The sequence below is a fragment of the Herpailurus yagouaroundi genome, unplaced genomic scaffold (genome assembly GCF_014898765.1).
Source record: "Herpailurus yagouaroundi ecotype Mexico unplaced genomic scaffold, PumYag 140, whole genome shotgun sequence".
NCBI classification, from domain to species: Eukaryota; Metazoa; Chordata; class Mammalia; order Carnivora; family Felidae; genus Herpailurus; species Herpailurus yagouaroundi.
The window spans coordinates 60,208,366-60,225,933 of NW_024412395.1; the positions used below are offsets into that span (position 1 = coordinate 60,208,366).

The 17,568-nt window shown below is 37.4% G+C and overlaps 1 protein-coding gene across 5 annotated transcripts in view; it reads right to left on the reverse strand.

Moving 5' to 3' along the window:
* Nucleotides 1–17,568, reverse strand: part of ZNF385B (zinc finger protein 385B) — a 415,410-nt gene that overhangs the window by 231,120 nt on the left and 166,722 nt on the right. The window contains exon 1 of one of the 5 annotated variants that reach the window (XM_040475540.1): nt 2,628–2,668. The exons of the other annotated variants lie outside the window; for them this stretch is intronic. The gene's annotated coding sequence lies outside the window, so the exon portion shown is untranslated. Of the gene's footprint in view, nt 1–2,627; nt 2,669–17,568 lie in introns of those variants that run through there. 5 annotated transcript variants of the gene reach the window in all.

Consider the following 17,568-nt stretch of genomic DNA (forward strand, 5'->3'; position numbering starts at 1 on the left):
ATTGCACACCTTTGATCGCAATGAGTACCAGGAAGAAGAGTTCCTATGACTTAATTGACATCATCTGCACTATTAGAAAAACACAATTCAGAGGTTTATAAAATGATGATGTGCTAGGAGTCTCATCCTTGAATGTGGGAAACGGTTGATGTTTCACGGTTGATGGTTGTGTGCGCTGGTACAAACTCTATGGAAGGAAGTTCGGCGAGTAGTAGCGACAGTCTGAAATGGGCAATTTCTAAGCCTCTGTACCCAAGTTACAGCAATTACTCAAAGGAAACAACTAATGACACACAAAGACTTGCCTACGAGGTTATTTGATGTAGCATAATTTATATTACCAAAAACCTTACTGTAGTATAAATGTCAAATAATAAAAAATTATTAAATACCCATGGCATATTCATATTCACTTTGGAGCCATTAAAATAGGACTGTACATGAATTGTTATAAGACAGTATCTGGCCAGACAAAGCAGTAATATTCAAATGCTGTCCTCAACTAGTCACCTTTCACCTGTGATGCTATGAAAGGATACATATGCATGTGACAGAGTCAAACGAAGGAAGACATTATGCCAAGGCTCCTGTGACTTTTAATACTTAAATGACAGCAGAACAGTTCTTTCTGACACATTTTTCCTGCATCAGCAGGACCTGACTCTACTTATTACAGTATCCATTTCCCCACCCTCTTCCCCCTTTTGTGACCCTACTCCCTTTAAGCAAGTTCAGAACACAATTTTTGAATTCCTGCCCATTTTACTTGATGATACCCCCTGGCTCCCATCTCCATGTGCAGAACTGACATGATTTGCTGGATCTATGTCTCCTTCTCTGGGTTTCTTTCTATTTCCTACTGTTCTTGTTGTAACAACAAAGTAACCCCCTTTTATTTTAAAAAGTGAGCTCTTTGATATCCTACTTCTGATGCCTTATGTTCTGATTCCAAATCTCAGAATAGTTTCCTAAAAGCCTGAAGGCTTTGTGCTTTCTCACTGTGGTTTAACTCTGAACAGATCTATTCACTAGACTTTAGACTGATATATGGCACAGATATATAACCTTCTTAACCCTTGGGTTTGTGATAATTTCACTGAATTTTTATTCCTCCTCAACGCGAGAAGCAAACACTACCCTTCCCCCAATTTGGTAGAGGTCCTCAATCCTATTACTTATTTTTTTGTATCATTACTGTTATTAACTCCACTGCCCAATGAGGTAGAATCAATATTTTGGATCCCGAAAGTTCATAGCTGAGATCATATTCCTACGCTGTAGGCTAAAACAATTCATATCCCTATACTGTAGGCTAAAAGATCCTAATCAGGAAGGGCAGTTATCCCCACTGTAGTGGGGAGCATCTTGTTGGTGGAAAAGCAGACTGTATACAGAATCTCAGCTTCCTTCTCTCTCATTCTTTCTTTTTGAATGTCTTTAAAAAAATTTTTTTTAGCATTAATTTATTTTTGAGAGACAGAAAGACAGAGCACAAGCAGGGGAGGGGCACAGAGAGAGAGACAGAGAGAGGGAGACACAGAATCTGAAGCAGGATCCAGGCTCTGAGCGGTCAGCACAGAGCCCGACTTGGGGCTCAAACCCACGAACTGGGAGATCATGACCTGAGCTGAAGTCGGACGCTCAACCGCTCAACTAACTGAGCCACCCACACCCCTTGAATGTCTTTTAATGACTTACAGTGCAAACAACGACAAATAATTAAGTGGGACAAAAAGTACCTTCCGGATGGTAGGTATAAAAGCATCACATTTTTGCTTTACAAAAATGTCCTCCACAGCCACACACAGAATTAAGATGGGAGGCACCAGTTGGGCTACCTGTGACTGGTAGAGAAGCATGGTGGCAGCAGCTGTTGGGGTTAATTTTTCCTTGTATTTTCATGTCTTTAATTTTGAAATGGTTTACAAAGAAACCACATTTATTACTTTACCATTGGAGAACATTAATGTTCATCTCTTTTTAAAATGTGGCTACTTTATCTTGAACATCCTGCACAAACCGTGTCAAGGCCTAAGTTTTGTTTGTTTGTTTTTATCTGTTTTCAATCCTCTTGTTTCCCCAACTTCATCATCCTTTAGTGCTATTCTCATACAACACTGTCTTATTTTTAGCTTTAAAATAAGAAATGTTATAGACGGGATCCTGATTTGAAAAAAAATGTACAAGTTTGCTTATGGGAGATTTGAATACTGACTGCATATTGGAACATGTTAAGGGGATTCTTCACTTTTTCAGGCATCATGGTATTGTGTTTATGTATTTTAAAAATCCCTTATCTTTTAGGGATATAAATGAAATGTTTGCGAATTTAAAAAATTTTAAAATAAAGTAGTATTTCTTTAAAAAAATGTTATAGATATAAGAAAAGAACTTTTTCACATTTCTAAAACACAGCCCTTCCAACCTAATAATAATAATAAGCACATATAATGTGTTTCTCAAGTTCTCGGTTTCTAAAACCTCCCTTCTACATTCACTGCCTGCTAGTAGAAGTCTCCATTAATAAAATAAAATAATGCAAAAGGCCAGGGACTATTTCATTCTAAATATATGTTCTGTATCATCTCTGTGCTCAGATTAGAAGTAATTCCTGGACAGATACATACTCAGAGTTCAGCTTGGTGGTGGACCATGGCTGTAGAGCTGCTTCCATTTACCCTGTTGAGGTAAACAGTTACATCTTCACTCTCTGCTTAGCAGCAAGTAACAAGAAACACTACATTATAAATAAAATGAAAGGGACCGAGGTCACTTCAACTCACCTTCTAAGCTTCCTCCACTTTAAAATGGTAAAATAAAATATTCATGAACTACCATTATGTGGTTGAACAAAGAGGGAGGCATTTCCTCTGACTTATATTAATCCATGATAGCCCATAGCCTCCTATCAAGTCAATCATTTACACCCATTTCTGCCTCATATATGAATAAGGAAGGTAGAAAACACAAATGGCCATGCAAATGATGCTTGTCAAGTAACATTAGAATCAACAAGTGAGACAACTAATCAATCTTTCTAACAGCATGACAAATATACTGAATCAACATTTCAAATATTCACTGGCACTTTGAACAAAAAACACTACCTAGTTCATCCACAGAATAACCTATTTCCCCAAGGGATATCCAAGGATGCCCAAGGCAACCCATCCTTTCTGAGAATTTAGGGAACATAAATGAATACTGAATGCAAGTTTATTTTCAGAGTTAAAATTTTACGCACTTTAAGTGAAATAGCAATACTGAAAGTAATTTAACATCTTTTAAGATAATTCAAAGTGCTTAACTCATTTAATATAATTATCTCTTAACATTGTTATATAGTCTCTATTTTCCTAGTGCTCTTTAGAAAGGACAAACTACCCTTCCTTTTACCATAATTTTCCCCTTGTCTATATCTAATTGAAGAGCTTTCTATCAGGAAACTTGAAAAATGGATAATTACTGCTCTGGGGCCTCTCGTCAACTATGAACTTGGGAATTGGAGTTTCTGGCCTTTCTTAATGAAAAGTGTCTGAATTAAATTTCCTTCATCTCACAAGTATCATTTTTTTTTCTTTTGGTAAAAAGTTTCCCAGAGAATCTCTCTTAATAGCCACTGGCAAAACCCATAATTCTACTGCTGAAACAATGAGATCTATTTTCCAGATCATCAATCTTCATTCTCCAGACAGATACAATTGTTTGAAGAGTTGCAATTACATTATCCCTCGGTGCTTCTTCAGCCTCCACATTTGACTGATTCCACAGTTAAACAATTAAAAGGCCAAAGGAATTGAGGATTAATTTTTATCTCTAATAATAAAAAGTTCATTGCATTGAATTCCTTGGTATCAGCATCATCACCCTCCTAATTAAAAGTGCAATAGTTATATAATCTTGCAAAAGGAGAAATGGAAGTCAGTACGCATTCATGGACTATATAATGCGAGCGTAGTAACTGCAATCATCTTGACTGTATGGACAGCACCATTTTATACTACCTACAAATGAGTCAATTTAAAGTGCTAGGCTTAGCCTATATAGAGCTAACACTTAATTTCATCCTCTGATGCTAAACATTACATGTTTTTCAATAGCAAACTATACTGAGCAAGAAATAGGTCTAGTAGATTCCAAACCATGGGATCAAGAGTCAGATGCTCTACCAACTTAGCCAGCCCAGAAGCTGTTAGTAGATTCCAAACCAAAAGTAGATAACTAGGATGAACCACACACAGCATCAGCATGTATAATGTTCTACTTTAGTTGGCATCAAAGGCCAGCAGGAGGCTGTGCCTTGCAGCCTTCTAATAATCAGAAAGGAGTCGAGGCCAGCCCTTCTTCACATTCCCTTCCCTTTCTACACCACTGCTCCTATCATCTCATCATGTTACCATCAGTTCTGTTCATGTTGCGGTTCCCCTCAATGGCTCTAAGAAGACAGACCTCCCTGTACCTGCCCAGGTACTGAGGTTTGGTTTCCACAGGCCTCCTCCTGGAGGAGGATCTCCTCCTGGTTTCCACTAGCCTCCTCCAGGAGGAGGATCTGAATTGTTCACCAGCAGCCACAGTGTCAGTGAGGTATGGTGTTGGAACCACTTTTAAGTTTTTATTTAAATTCCAGTTGACATACAGTGTAGTATTAGTTTCAGGTATACGACGTAGTGATTCAACACTTCCATACAACACCTGGTGTTCATCACGACAAGTTCACTCCTCAATTCCCATCACCTATTTCACCCATCCCTCTGCCCACCTCCCTTCCAGCAACCCTCAGTTTGTTCTCTATAGTTAAAAGTCTGTTTTTTGGATTGCAGCTCTCTTTTTTTCCCTTTGCTCATTTGTTTTGTTTCTTAAATTCCACATATGAATGAAATCATATATTTGTCTTTGACTTATTTTGCTTAGCATAATACTCTCTAGCTCCAACAATGTCATCACAAATGGCAATATTTCATTCTTTTTATGGCTGAAAAATATTCCATCATATATCTATATATCTAATCTATATCTATCTATATCTATATCTATATCTATATCTATATCTATATCTATGTCTATATATCTCCCATATCTTCTTTATCTGTTCATCAGTTGATAGACACTTTGGCTCTTTCCATAATTTGGCTATTGTAGATAATGCTGCTGTAAACACTCTGGTGCATGTAATCCTTTGAATTAGTGTTTCTGCATTCTCTGGGTAAATGCCTAGTAGTGCGATTGCTGGATTGTAGGGTAGTTCTGTTTTTAACGTTTTGGGGAACCTCCATACTGTTCACAGCAGCTGCACCAGTTTGCATTGGGAGCCACTTTTCAAGAGAAAATTGCCTGTGAGCTTCTGGAGTACTTCATGGTCTGTATACTCTGAGTGCTTGGCACAATGCCTCAGATGAGATAGAAATTAAAAAAAAAAAAAAAAAAAAAAAAGACACCAAAACCTGGAAAAGGAAGGATTTACATTAGAAATTGGCCTGGGGGAAGAAATTGGCCTCAGGATTTGGGTCTTATTAAGTGCTCTTTTATACACTTGTGTCTCTGAGTCTTAACTTCTTCAGGGTAAAATTTGACAGTAGGAGAAACAGAAGGTAAGGAAGGTGAATGATAGGCTGGGAGAGAGATCAATGTTTTAACTGTATGATTTATGACAACCTTCCTTGATCCCAAAACCACAGACCCCTCAACTTGCCTTCCCCTAAAACACTCCATGAAATCATCGTAGAAATCACCCAACAAATATTATATTTAAACATTAAAAATTATCTTAATCTGCTAAAAGTTGATGGTTTTCATCTAACACAACTAAAATTTTATTTAAAAATATACACCTTGGAAAATTACCTGAAGTCTATGTAACAGTTCATGAGTGGGCTTCTGAGAACTACTTTTTGTTTTTTCTAATTCTCTCATGAGGCAGCTGACTAGTTAAGCCAACACTTGTATTGCTTTATCAATACATCTCCATATTTTATTCATTTCAGAATTTATAGACTAATTTCAGTATCAGGACTCGTCTTCCATACAACTATCACAGTCAACTACTGGGTGTTTACCCAAATAATATTAAAACACTGATTCAAAAAGGTATTTGCACCGCTGTATTTATTGCAGCATTATTTACAATAGCCAAATTATGGAAGCATCCCAAGTGTCCATGAAGAAATAAATGAATAAAGAAGATGAAGTGTGTGCACACACACACATACACACACATATACACAAATATATGTACACACAAAATAAAGAGTCCACTTATCTTGAGCACAGAATATATAGAATTGTGGAATCACTATATTGTACACCTGAAACTAATATAAAACTGTATGTTAACTATACTAGACTTTAAAAACATTTAGATGAAAATAAATAAATAATATTTAAAAAAAAAACTATCACAGTCATACAGCCAGTCATGAAGGAAATGACCTGAACTATAGGGGAGACTCCCCTGAGACATGATGATTATTATTGGATTGCTGTTCAAGAAATGGGCTAACTAGTAAACATCAAGTGGAGGGACCTGTGTATTGTAATCTATTCTTTGGTTTCTGTTTCACAGGGTCAGTTGCTGTTTGTCATTGTCTTGACTCATCTCATGAACCCCAAATTTCTCTATTTCAAAATGCTGGCATGGAGTATGTTGCCCCACCCTAGCATTCACCAGCTGACCTGCACCTGCTGCAAGCCATATTACAGCAGGTCCTGTCACGTTGGTTCTCAACTCTTAGAAATACCTGCCTCCACCCACACAGAGTTATCCTAGAAATTAATAACTAACAAGCTACTATATTAATAACACCACTCTGTCCCTCGTATATAATATTATAAAGCAGGCATCTTTGGAGTACAGGTCAGTCATTAAGAGAACACATCTGGAGTCCAACAGACCTGGGTTCACGTGTGACTCTCAAGAGTACTAGCTGTGTGGCCAACAGGGTGCCTTCATGTCTCTGACTCTCATCCATAGAGTGGTGCTAACAACCCTACTACCTCACTGGGTTGATGTGAAGATTAAAAATGCTGCATGCATGATAGCACAAGGACTGGTGACAGTATTTGTTCATCTGTTGGGAGCTACTGTACTAGTGCCATTGTTAATGAAAAGGGATGTGCTTTAGAGTCACAATTTGTTCAAATCATGGCTCTGCATTTCAATTTCTTCATTTGCAAAGGGAGGCTGGCACCAGTACGTTATAGATTTGGTTCGAACTTTAGAGATAAATATATTAAAATCCTTGGTAAAACGCCTGGCATGGGGCAAGCACTCAATGAATGGCAGCCACTGTAATAATTACAGATGGAAAATGACTTTGGTTATGAGTCTGTAATTCATATGCCATAACTATCAAGTTGTTTAAAGTTTAAAAGTCTTGATACCTTTCAGTGCTGCTGTTCTCACTCCATCATGATCCTCACACTGGCAAGGGTACATTATTCAGGCAGAAATGCACCCAGCCTTTCTCATCTTCTATCTACTGAGAAGGGTCTCACCTCTACCAGCTCAGTTTCTTTCCCTTCTCTACCTCAGAGTCAGGTTCTGTTGCCAGGCAAGTTCTCTGTGGTCTTGCTGTGGGACTTCTGTGGTCTAGAAATGAAAGAAAGGGGAAAGAGGAGGAAGAAGGGAGACAGGTGGGTTAGAGGTGGGGGAGGTGCTGGGGAGACTCCAGAGAAAAGATGATGAAGGAACTGAGAGAGGGTGAGAAAACTGATGAAGGGAAGGGAAAGGGAATTTCCTGAATACTGTTTCATGTATCCTTTTCTTAATATTCTAGGAACATAAGTAAAAACAAACAAAAAAGAAGAGGAAGAAGAAAAAAACCCTTTCCTGTTGTTAGACTATGTTCTTTCAGTTGCAGTGCTTCCAGGCTGTGCCACATGAGTTGTGGTTTCTACTGGGTAATAAATACTAGGGACTTGGCTGCTCCAGGAGGCAGAAATGCCATAGGAAATCAGGCACTGTGTAAAGACAGAGGCTAATTAATTTCCTAGGAAGGTAGCCATTTGAAGGAAATGCCTTTAGAACTCAATGCTCTGGAGTATCTGGAAACAGATTGCCAATGGTGTAACAAGGAAGAGAGGCTTCCCTAGTCAAATCAGAGAACCAAGGAATCAGATGACCAGGGAGATCTGCCCCAGAGTATGTGTTCCTCAGTGGACCTGGAGATGGAGTTGGGAAGCACTAGGAGCCCCATAAAAATGGGGCCCAGCACCAGGGTAACATCACTTAAATTCAAGAAGTAGACTAGCAGCCCTCCATGCAGAGCAAAGAGGAGACATCTGCCAGAGAGAGAACTTGGAAGACAAAAGGAATGTGGAAAAGAAGAGTGCAAGAAAAGAGAAAGTAGGCTTATTAGGCTATGCAACCATGGCAGTAAAGCACTATGCAATGGATATTTTCCATCTGTCCTTCCAGAGCCATATAGGTCCCATTCTCCACCCTGCTCTGTGCCCTGGGGAGACTGACCTTTGTGGACTAGATCAGTGGTTCCCTTGTCCTCTGGCTTCCATTTGAGTTCAGTTAGTTCATGTTGGCTACCAGTAAGAGACTAGACTACAAGAAGAGTGGGAAGGCAGGCGTTTGTGTACGTCATTTTCACCCTAGACTTTGTTTGGATTTACTTCTTTCTGGTGGCAACAAACTGGCTGCACCCTTCCTAGAAGATAGCAGCTCCTTGCCTGCTGGTTGTCCTTCTGCTGTGCTGCACCTGTCTCTGGCTTCTGGCAATGGCTCTCTTCTCTCATTGTTTCAGGGTCAAGGGACAGTAATTGATTCCAGCTGTTGCTAGTTCCTGGCCCTTCTCTCTCTCCCATTTGTTCTCTTAACCCTGTCCACACTTTTGAAAATATCGCCTTCATTAAGCTCTCCTCAATTACCTGCTTGAATGTACCATCTGCTGCCTGCCCAGACACCAACAGATAGACCCCAGCACGATGATAACTGCACAATGAGAAAATGCAGATGCGGTGCATCGCCCTCCTGATGAAGGCAGAGGGTGAGAGAAAATATGAGACTAGAACTAAATCACTGGACTGATGACTTACTTTGGTTAGAGGATGTTTATTAACTTCATGCAAAGCCAAAGCTTGATTCATGGTAATATGATCTACTTGTAATTATTTTCCATGATGATTATTTTGGTAAAATAAGGCAATATATTTTGCAGGATTCTGGTATTCTTAGAATAAGCTGATTTGCATCGTTGCCCAATGGAAAGGGTTTTTGTTTTTTTGGTTTTTGTTTTTTGTTTTTTTTAACCATTTTTACCACTTATTGTGTTAAGTTACTTCATCTTTGTATGCCTCAATTTTCTCATCTGAAAAATGGGGATCATAATACCTTCCTTACAAGGTTAAATGGGTTCCTGCTGGATGCATGCTTGCTCACAGTAAATCCTTAACAAGTGACAGTTATTCTTGTGCTTCATCAAATCCTTTTCTACCCCAAGTGTCAGTTTAAGAAATCCAACAAGATTGTGGCCATATCAAAGGTGCTTAAATAGGGATGAACCCAATCAGTTCCCTCAGCACTGATTTAGATCTAGATGAAGAGGACTGATAAACTCCACCTGCACCCACCCTGCTTGCAGGGAAGCTGTGGCCAGGTTCCAGCAATCAGCTCCTCTGTCCTATTTCCCTTTGATGAAAAATGAGCCCTGGAGTGTTTATTTTTTCAGAAATATATTCCAAACCACATCAATTTGTGCTACATGCCATACTTCAATCCTGAATTATTAATCAGTTAAAATCCTCAGAATTACTCTTGAAAATTCAAGTAAACTAGCAATACAGAATTTTCAAGCTCTAATATGACTCAAAAATTCATTTTCAAAGTCTTATCTTTTCTTTGTACTTTATTTTCCATAGTGAACATTCTTGAGAAGTTTGCTCAAGAATGTTCTGCTGAAAAAATATCAGACACATAGAATATGTTTATGAACAAATACTAAATCTTAGTTCTGTTCTTTTGTATGTTAGGCATCCTACTTGGCACAATATTTTTAGCATTACCATACCTTCATTCACACGTACAGTAAATATTTACTGAGTGCTATTCACAGACCTAGATTCTGGAGAATCTCCAGATAATAAATACATAGAAATGTATGCCCTAATGGATCTTATATTCTAAATACAAGTTCAATGTATCTTCTTCATCTTTCCTATATCTCTATTTACCAAAAAGTACTGGATTGCCAATGAATCTAGTGTTTCCAGAAACAATATATGATGTCCAGTAATGTGAATTTCAGATCAACAATAAATAAGTTTTTTAGTATGTCGCAAATATTTTGCTTCACTAGAGGTATTCATTGGACATTTTTATACTAAAAATTATTTTTAAGCTGAAATTCAAATTTAACTGGGCATCCTGTCTCCTTATAGGCTAAATCTGGCAGTCCTAAAGGAAGACACTACTCTGTACCCTACTTGCTGAGTGACTTTGTGCACATAATTTAGTTTTTCTAGACCTCAGTTTGTTCATCCATAAAATGAAGGATCAGGTCCAAGGGAAATTTAAGGTTCCTTAAACTCCCTGGTTTCAGTTCTTCCCTAAGCAAGAGATCATGTCATCACATTCATCCACTCCCTCTCCTCCATTCACGACCTTAAAGCCAGTGGTCCATTCTCTGGCCCCACTTCTCCAATCTCCTTTCCTCAGTACCCTTGGTGATAACCTTGATCTGACCCCCAGTGCCATGCCTACTGGCTTGACTAAGGCTATTAGTATTAATGCCAGTGTCCTATATTTCAGTAGAGCTTTGTTTCACAGAGTGCTTTTCCATACATGACATTACTGCAATTTGATACATTAAATTCTTTCCTACATGTCATTCAAAAAGTTTTGCTGAACTTGTCTTTCATGCCGCTGCATAAATCATCTTTCTCACCTACCTCTGTGAGCACTGGAAACCTTCTAACAGATCTTCTCTCAATTAAAACAAGTCTGCTCTCATCTTTGAAGATTTTCCAGGGATTCAGTGTTTATCAGTCTTCCATCTTTAGTGCCTCTCCCTCTGTGCACACTGGAGTTTCCTCCTTGCCCCTTCTGTTCACAGGAGTAAGCACCTGCCTTCACCCATGTTCTTTCACCTTCTGACTCCTGTACCCTGAGGGGCCCACGGCAAGCCTGAACCACACAGCCCTGGTTACTCACTGTAGTTCCTGCACCAGAAGCATCCCATTCTCTGTGAGCTTGTCAGAAAACACAGTGTTCTGCAGTACTCGACTCTGCCCGAGAGTCCTGAACCAGAACTTGCCTTTTTAAGTTTGAGAAGCATTGACTTGGAACACCTCTAGTCAGGCACAAGTTTTCCATATTTTTCAGGAGATCTGTACTACTTGGTCTATATTTATTGGACTATCCCAAGAGCAATAGTTTCTAACCTTGTTTCTGCCAAGGAACCCCCACAGGATGACACAAACTGTCATAAGGAAGGGAGGCTCACCTCTGTAGTGACTCTCATCCCACCTACCCTGCATACTCCTTTTACAGGTCACTCATTTGCATTAGCTAGGACACTGAATGACTGCATGAGGAAGAGGAAGAATATCCCCGCCATGTCCTGATATCTGTAACACTGTCCCCTAAGTATATGAGCAATAGGGAAATGTGAACTATGATTTTCCATCCCTACTGGTTGTCTGATATGACCAAATGAATGGACTCATTTTGAAAATGGATAGAATAATACAATAATGAATAACTTCTGATACAGAGATGATTCACGACTAATTTAAAATCACTTTACAATTTCAAAGTTCTCAGAGCTTGTTAACTAACAAAAACAATCCAGAGTTCCACTGGCTAAGTTTTTTCCATTTGTGTTCTGCTCCACAGAGCTGTTTCTGAAATTGATAGGCATGTAACATCATTCAAAATACTTTTTATGAAATAATCACAGGTACAAAAAGATTGACAGAACCAACAAAACAATAACTGCCTGTCTTGGTAAATAGATATTTGGTTGTTACATCTCTTTCAGCCCCAAGGGACAACACCAAACAAATATGAAGAAACCAGTTTTTGTCTGACTGGAATATTAATCTTTGGATAATAAGATGCCAAAAGGCAGGAAAAGAATTCTATATACTGAATCCTCAAATAACCCAAGTTTGTGGAGGCAAAAATATGGTCTTTTTTCTTATAAGAGCAAAGTCAAACAAAGCATCCAGTGGTCCAAATATATATGAAGGCTAAAAATATCAACACAATGATTAGTGGACTCATTTACACTCAAATATAGTTTACCTATTTTATTTTATTTATGTTTTAAAATTTTTTTAATGTTTGTTTAATTTTTGAGAGAAAGAGAGCACAGGCTGGGGTGGGAGACAGAGGATGTGGTGACAGCATGAAGCCTGATGGAGGGCTTGAACTCATGAACCATGAGACAATGACCAGAACTGAAGTCACCTAACTGACTGAGTCGCTGATGACTGATGATTTATTTATTTATGTTATTTATGTTTTTACATGCCTATCTTTTGAGAGAAAGAGAGAGTATGTGTGCATGAGCAGTGGAGGGGCAGAGAGAGAGAGAGAGAGAGAGAGAGAAAGAGAGAGAGAGAGAGAGAGAGAGAGAATCCCAAGCAGGTTCCCTGCTGCCAGCACAGAGCCTGACTTGGGGCTTAATCCCACCAATGACAAGATCAGGACCTGAGCCAAAATCAAGAGCTGGACACTCAACTGACTAAGCCACCCAGGTGTCCCAGAAGTTTATCTATTTTAGTACTATATTCACAGATTAAGAAATATCCAATTGTTGTTAAGAGAGATAAATGAGAAAATATTTCTTGAAGATCCAAATTCATTATTATTATTAAATTCTACATAGTAGTTTACTCTGTGTGTTGTCAACTCATAACTTAAGTTGAACTGATAACTGACTCATAGATCTTTTATCAATTCTAACGTTCACTACTGTACTTTACTTAAAAGGATTTAAACAATTAGGATAATTAAATTGGTATCCTTAGGACAGGTAAAGAGATGACAAGTCTGTTGTCAGACTACGGAGAATTTGGAATAGCCCTCAACTTAGCTGCATTACTTTTTATTTTAAACCCTAGATTTACATCACCAAAGTAGCTGTGCAAATATTAGTTACTAATTTCAGCAAGTTTTGAAATTCACTTGTAAAATATGTATTTACATTTTTAAGAGAAAATACAAAATTGCCCATGAGTTGATATTTTAAAGTTAATAGGCACACTACTGACCATGATGGCATAGAGCCACACTGTTTTTAAAAAGGAGGAATCGAATAAAATATTCTAGGAATCGAAAAGGAATTGGACTTCAGGGTTTTAAAGACCAGCAGTTGTAGACTTTTGAAAGGAGACATCTGTGAGCTTTGCTCAATCTTCTTAGCCTTTGACTCATTCTATCTTTTTTTTTTTTAAATTGTCTTCTCTATATTTCCTTAGGGCCATATGATTCTTGCTTTTATATGTCGTTAATTATCATAGGTCAGGGAGCTTTAATCTATTTCATCTCTAACTAGAGTGACCATATCATTTATCATCCAGCATTTTGAGAGTGAAAGGAGGCAAGATTAATAATGCCAGCTTACATCACATGTAAAAATTAACACAAAGTGGACCAAAGACCTAAATGTAAGAGTTAACACCAAAAAACTACTAAAAGAAAACATAGGGATAAATCCTCATGATCTCAGATTTGGTGAAGGATTCTTAGTTATGAGACCAAAAGCATGAACAACAAAAGAAAAAAAATTGATAAACTGGACTTCATCAAAAAAATTTTAGTTGTGCTTCAAAAGATACCATTAACAACATGAAAGAATAATCCACAGAATGAGAGAAAATATTTACAAATCATGTATCTGGTAAGGAACCTGTATCTAGAACATATAAAGAACGCTTACAACTCAATAATAAAGAAGACAAAAATCTCAATTGAAAAATGGGCAAAAGATGTGAATAGACATTTCTCCAAGGAAAATATACAAATAGTTACCAAGCACATGAAAAAAATGTTGACATCATTACTCATCAGAGAAATGCAAATCCAAACCACCAAGTGATACATCTTCACACCCACTAGTAGGGCCAGAATGAAAAAGCCAAATAACATTAAGTGTTGGCAAGGATATGGAGAATTGGAACACTCACATATTGCTGGTATACTTGTAAAGTGGGGCAGCTACTTTGGACAGGAGTCTGGCAGTTCCTCCAGTGATTAAATATAGAGTTACCATATGGCCCAGCAATTCCACTCTTAGGTATATACCCGAGAGAAGTGAAAACATAGATCTACACAGAAACATGTACATGAGTGTTTATAGCAGCATTATTCATAATAACCAATAGAAGGAAGCACTCAAATGTCAATTAATATATGGATGGATAAACAAAAGTGATAGATCTATACAATGGAATAATATTTGGTCATAAAAAGGAATGAAGTGCTCATACAGGGTACAACATGCATGAACCGGGAAAACATGATAAGTGAAAGAAGCCAAACACAAAAGACTACTGTATGATTCCATTTATATTAAAGTTCAGAGTAGGGAAGTATGTAGAAGCAGTAAATAGATTAGTGTTTCCCTAAGGCTGGAGGTGGTATGGGGAGGACAGACAGATGGGGAACAGAGGTGGTAGCTAAAGGGTATAGGGTGGGTTTTTTTTGAGGTTATGAAAATTTCCTAAGATTGATTGTGGTAATGGTTGCATAAACCTGTGAATATACTAAAAACCATGGTATTGAACACTTTACATGGGTGAATTATGATGGTATATAAATTATATCTTACTAAATCTATTAAAAGAGAAAAAAAGAAAAAAATATGGTGGGACAATACATACAAACTGTGACTATCCTGAGAAAATTTTGATGCATTGTCACCTCTCATTTCATCTGGGTGTCTGACCAACTCACTTTCCAGAGAAGGACTGTTGAGAACGTTTGATCAATTCTACACTTATACTGACACTGTTTGAAAACACAAGTCAAAAAATATGTCCTGATGAAGTGGCTAGGAAAGAATTTTCAGGCTGGATGAAAAAAATGCTGACTCATTTAGAAGTATTCTCATATACAGGGGCCTCTAGACTACTTTTCAATAAGCTTGAATCAGCAACAGTGGACCATCTACTAGGTAGATGAAGCATGTGCTTTGGGCACTCACTATATCAGGGCCCTCCTTCCAAATAAGTTTGGCTGTGATGAACTTTTCAAGAAGGCTGCATTTAAAAAACCATAGGAAGAAGTTGTTTTTATCTTAGTATACATCTTGCGCATGTAATACCTGAAATCCAATGGAACTCAATATCATAAATTTCATTTTGAATTGTAATATTCTCAGTGTTGGGACCATCTAGAGGTCCTAATCCTAGCCCTGTGAAGAAGAAAATGTGGACAGAAATATTCAAAGGGCAATGTTGAAGCTTAGCATAAGCACAGACAGGAGGGTCACAGCGAGGACCTGTGAGAACCAGACCAAAGCAGCATTCCCATCCCCTACTGTTCCAGTGGTGTAAGAACTGAGTACTTTCAAATGGCTCTCAGGGTGGGGGAATTCCCGATTAATTGAGATGAAATGTTCCCCCACCTTGAAGTAAGATTTAATTTTGTTTATGAAAATAAACATATATGCTATTTTATTTTATTTTATTTTATTTTATTTCATTTCATTTCATTTCATTTCATTTCATTTCATTTCATTTCATTTCATTTTTTTGCACAACTGATTTTCTGGGGGCAAAATTCATACTCACCTCACTACCTGTGTCCATTTAGCCAGGACTGTGAGTGAAGACTTTTGGCTTCTTTACAGTCCAGTTGGAAATTAGAATGTAAAATCCCTACCAGTGCTATGGTTTTAAGATGATTCTAATCACAAGAACTTATGTGCTCTTTTCCTTTTTCAGCAAATTGAAACAATATTTGTAAATTTTGAATTGTATGGCTGAACTCTGTAAGAAATGAAATCATTCAGATTTCATGAAGAAGAACTTGCTAACTGGATCACCATTTATATACATGAAGAGAGTTTTCGGCTAGTATTTTAAGAAGGAAGCCCAGTTTGCTATTAGGATACACAGCTTTCAATAAATCGTGGCTAGGGCAATAGGTATGGAAAAAATTAAAGAGTTTATGTCACAAAGGTTTTTAGCTGGGTTCTAAAAATAACCATCATATATACTGAAGATTCTGGAAGGCAATTATTATTTATCCAACTCTGACATCCCACAAAAGCATTTCAGTATATGAGAGGACAGAATAACTTGGGAGTATCACATAAATTCCAGAATCATTTATTCAAATCAAATATCCATTTTTACATCAAGGGCAACTACTTCTTCATAAAAGAACAGTGTAATATATTACCTAGAAATGAATGTTACATATTTATAACTGTGGCTGGTAAATCCCAGTCATACTATTATTATGCCATTAAGCTGGAAATATATAGAGTTGAAAGAGGAGTGATCATAATAAAAGCACTTTATTCTGCACATAATACCTGAAATTCAATCTAATACAACTTCCAAATACCAGAAGTTTAATGTTTATGGTCTTTATTGAATAATCTTCTCTTTCTTTGACTAAAGTCAATAAAAAGTCATCTCTAAACTTTTCAGTGAAGCTAAAACCCATTATATTAAACTACAAGGTCATCAAGATATGAATAAAATCAAGAGATCATCCTTCTGATCCCTGCTAGCTGATGCTTTAGTGCTTTTCTTCTAGTTTACTTAAATATTTTAGTGAATTGCAGTTTGACCAACATTTTTTGTTATTGAGCTCCTTACTTACATATTCATATTTGACTTAGAGTTATTTTGGGACACCTGCGTGGCTCAGTCAGTTAAGCGTTCAACTTCAGCTCAGGTCACCATCTCACAGTTCGTGGATTCTAGCCCCGTGTCGGGCACTGTACTGACAGCTCAGAGCCTGGAGCCTTCTTCGGATTCTGTGCTTCCCTCTCTGTCTCTCCCCAACTCGTGCTCTGTCTCTCCCTCTCTCTCACAAAAATAAATAAAAACATTAAAAATTTTTTGAAAAATTGAAAAAAATCGAGTTATTTCAAGGAAACTAAAATTACCAAGTAATGCCATAATTATGCTAGAAAGCTCTTTACGTTTAGAGGAGGCAATTTAAAACAGAATTTTATTGTGATAAGATATACATAAATGTACCATTTTAACTGTTTAAAACCGTACAGTTCAGCAGCATTAAGTACATTTATACTATTGTACAACCATCACTACCATTCATCTCCAGAACTTTTTCATCTTCCCATACTGAAACTCAGTAAACTCTCTCTTCTGTCTCAATGGAGGACACAGTTTTAAATAATATGCTTTTCAAAAACATAGATTTGTAAGTTGGAATTATAGTCTTAAGAAGAAACCCTCAGTTAAGGGGCTCCATGTACTGTTTTGCATTTTAGAAACAATGACTGTGCATTAGTGACACATTCTATTGGAGGCATATTTATTGATATTATAGGATGGTCATATATTTTGGATTTGGGCTATGTAATTGCTTTAAGATATCAACAGAATACTGCGAATATTACAGAATAATAAGTTGAA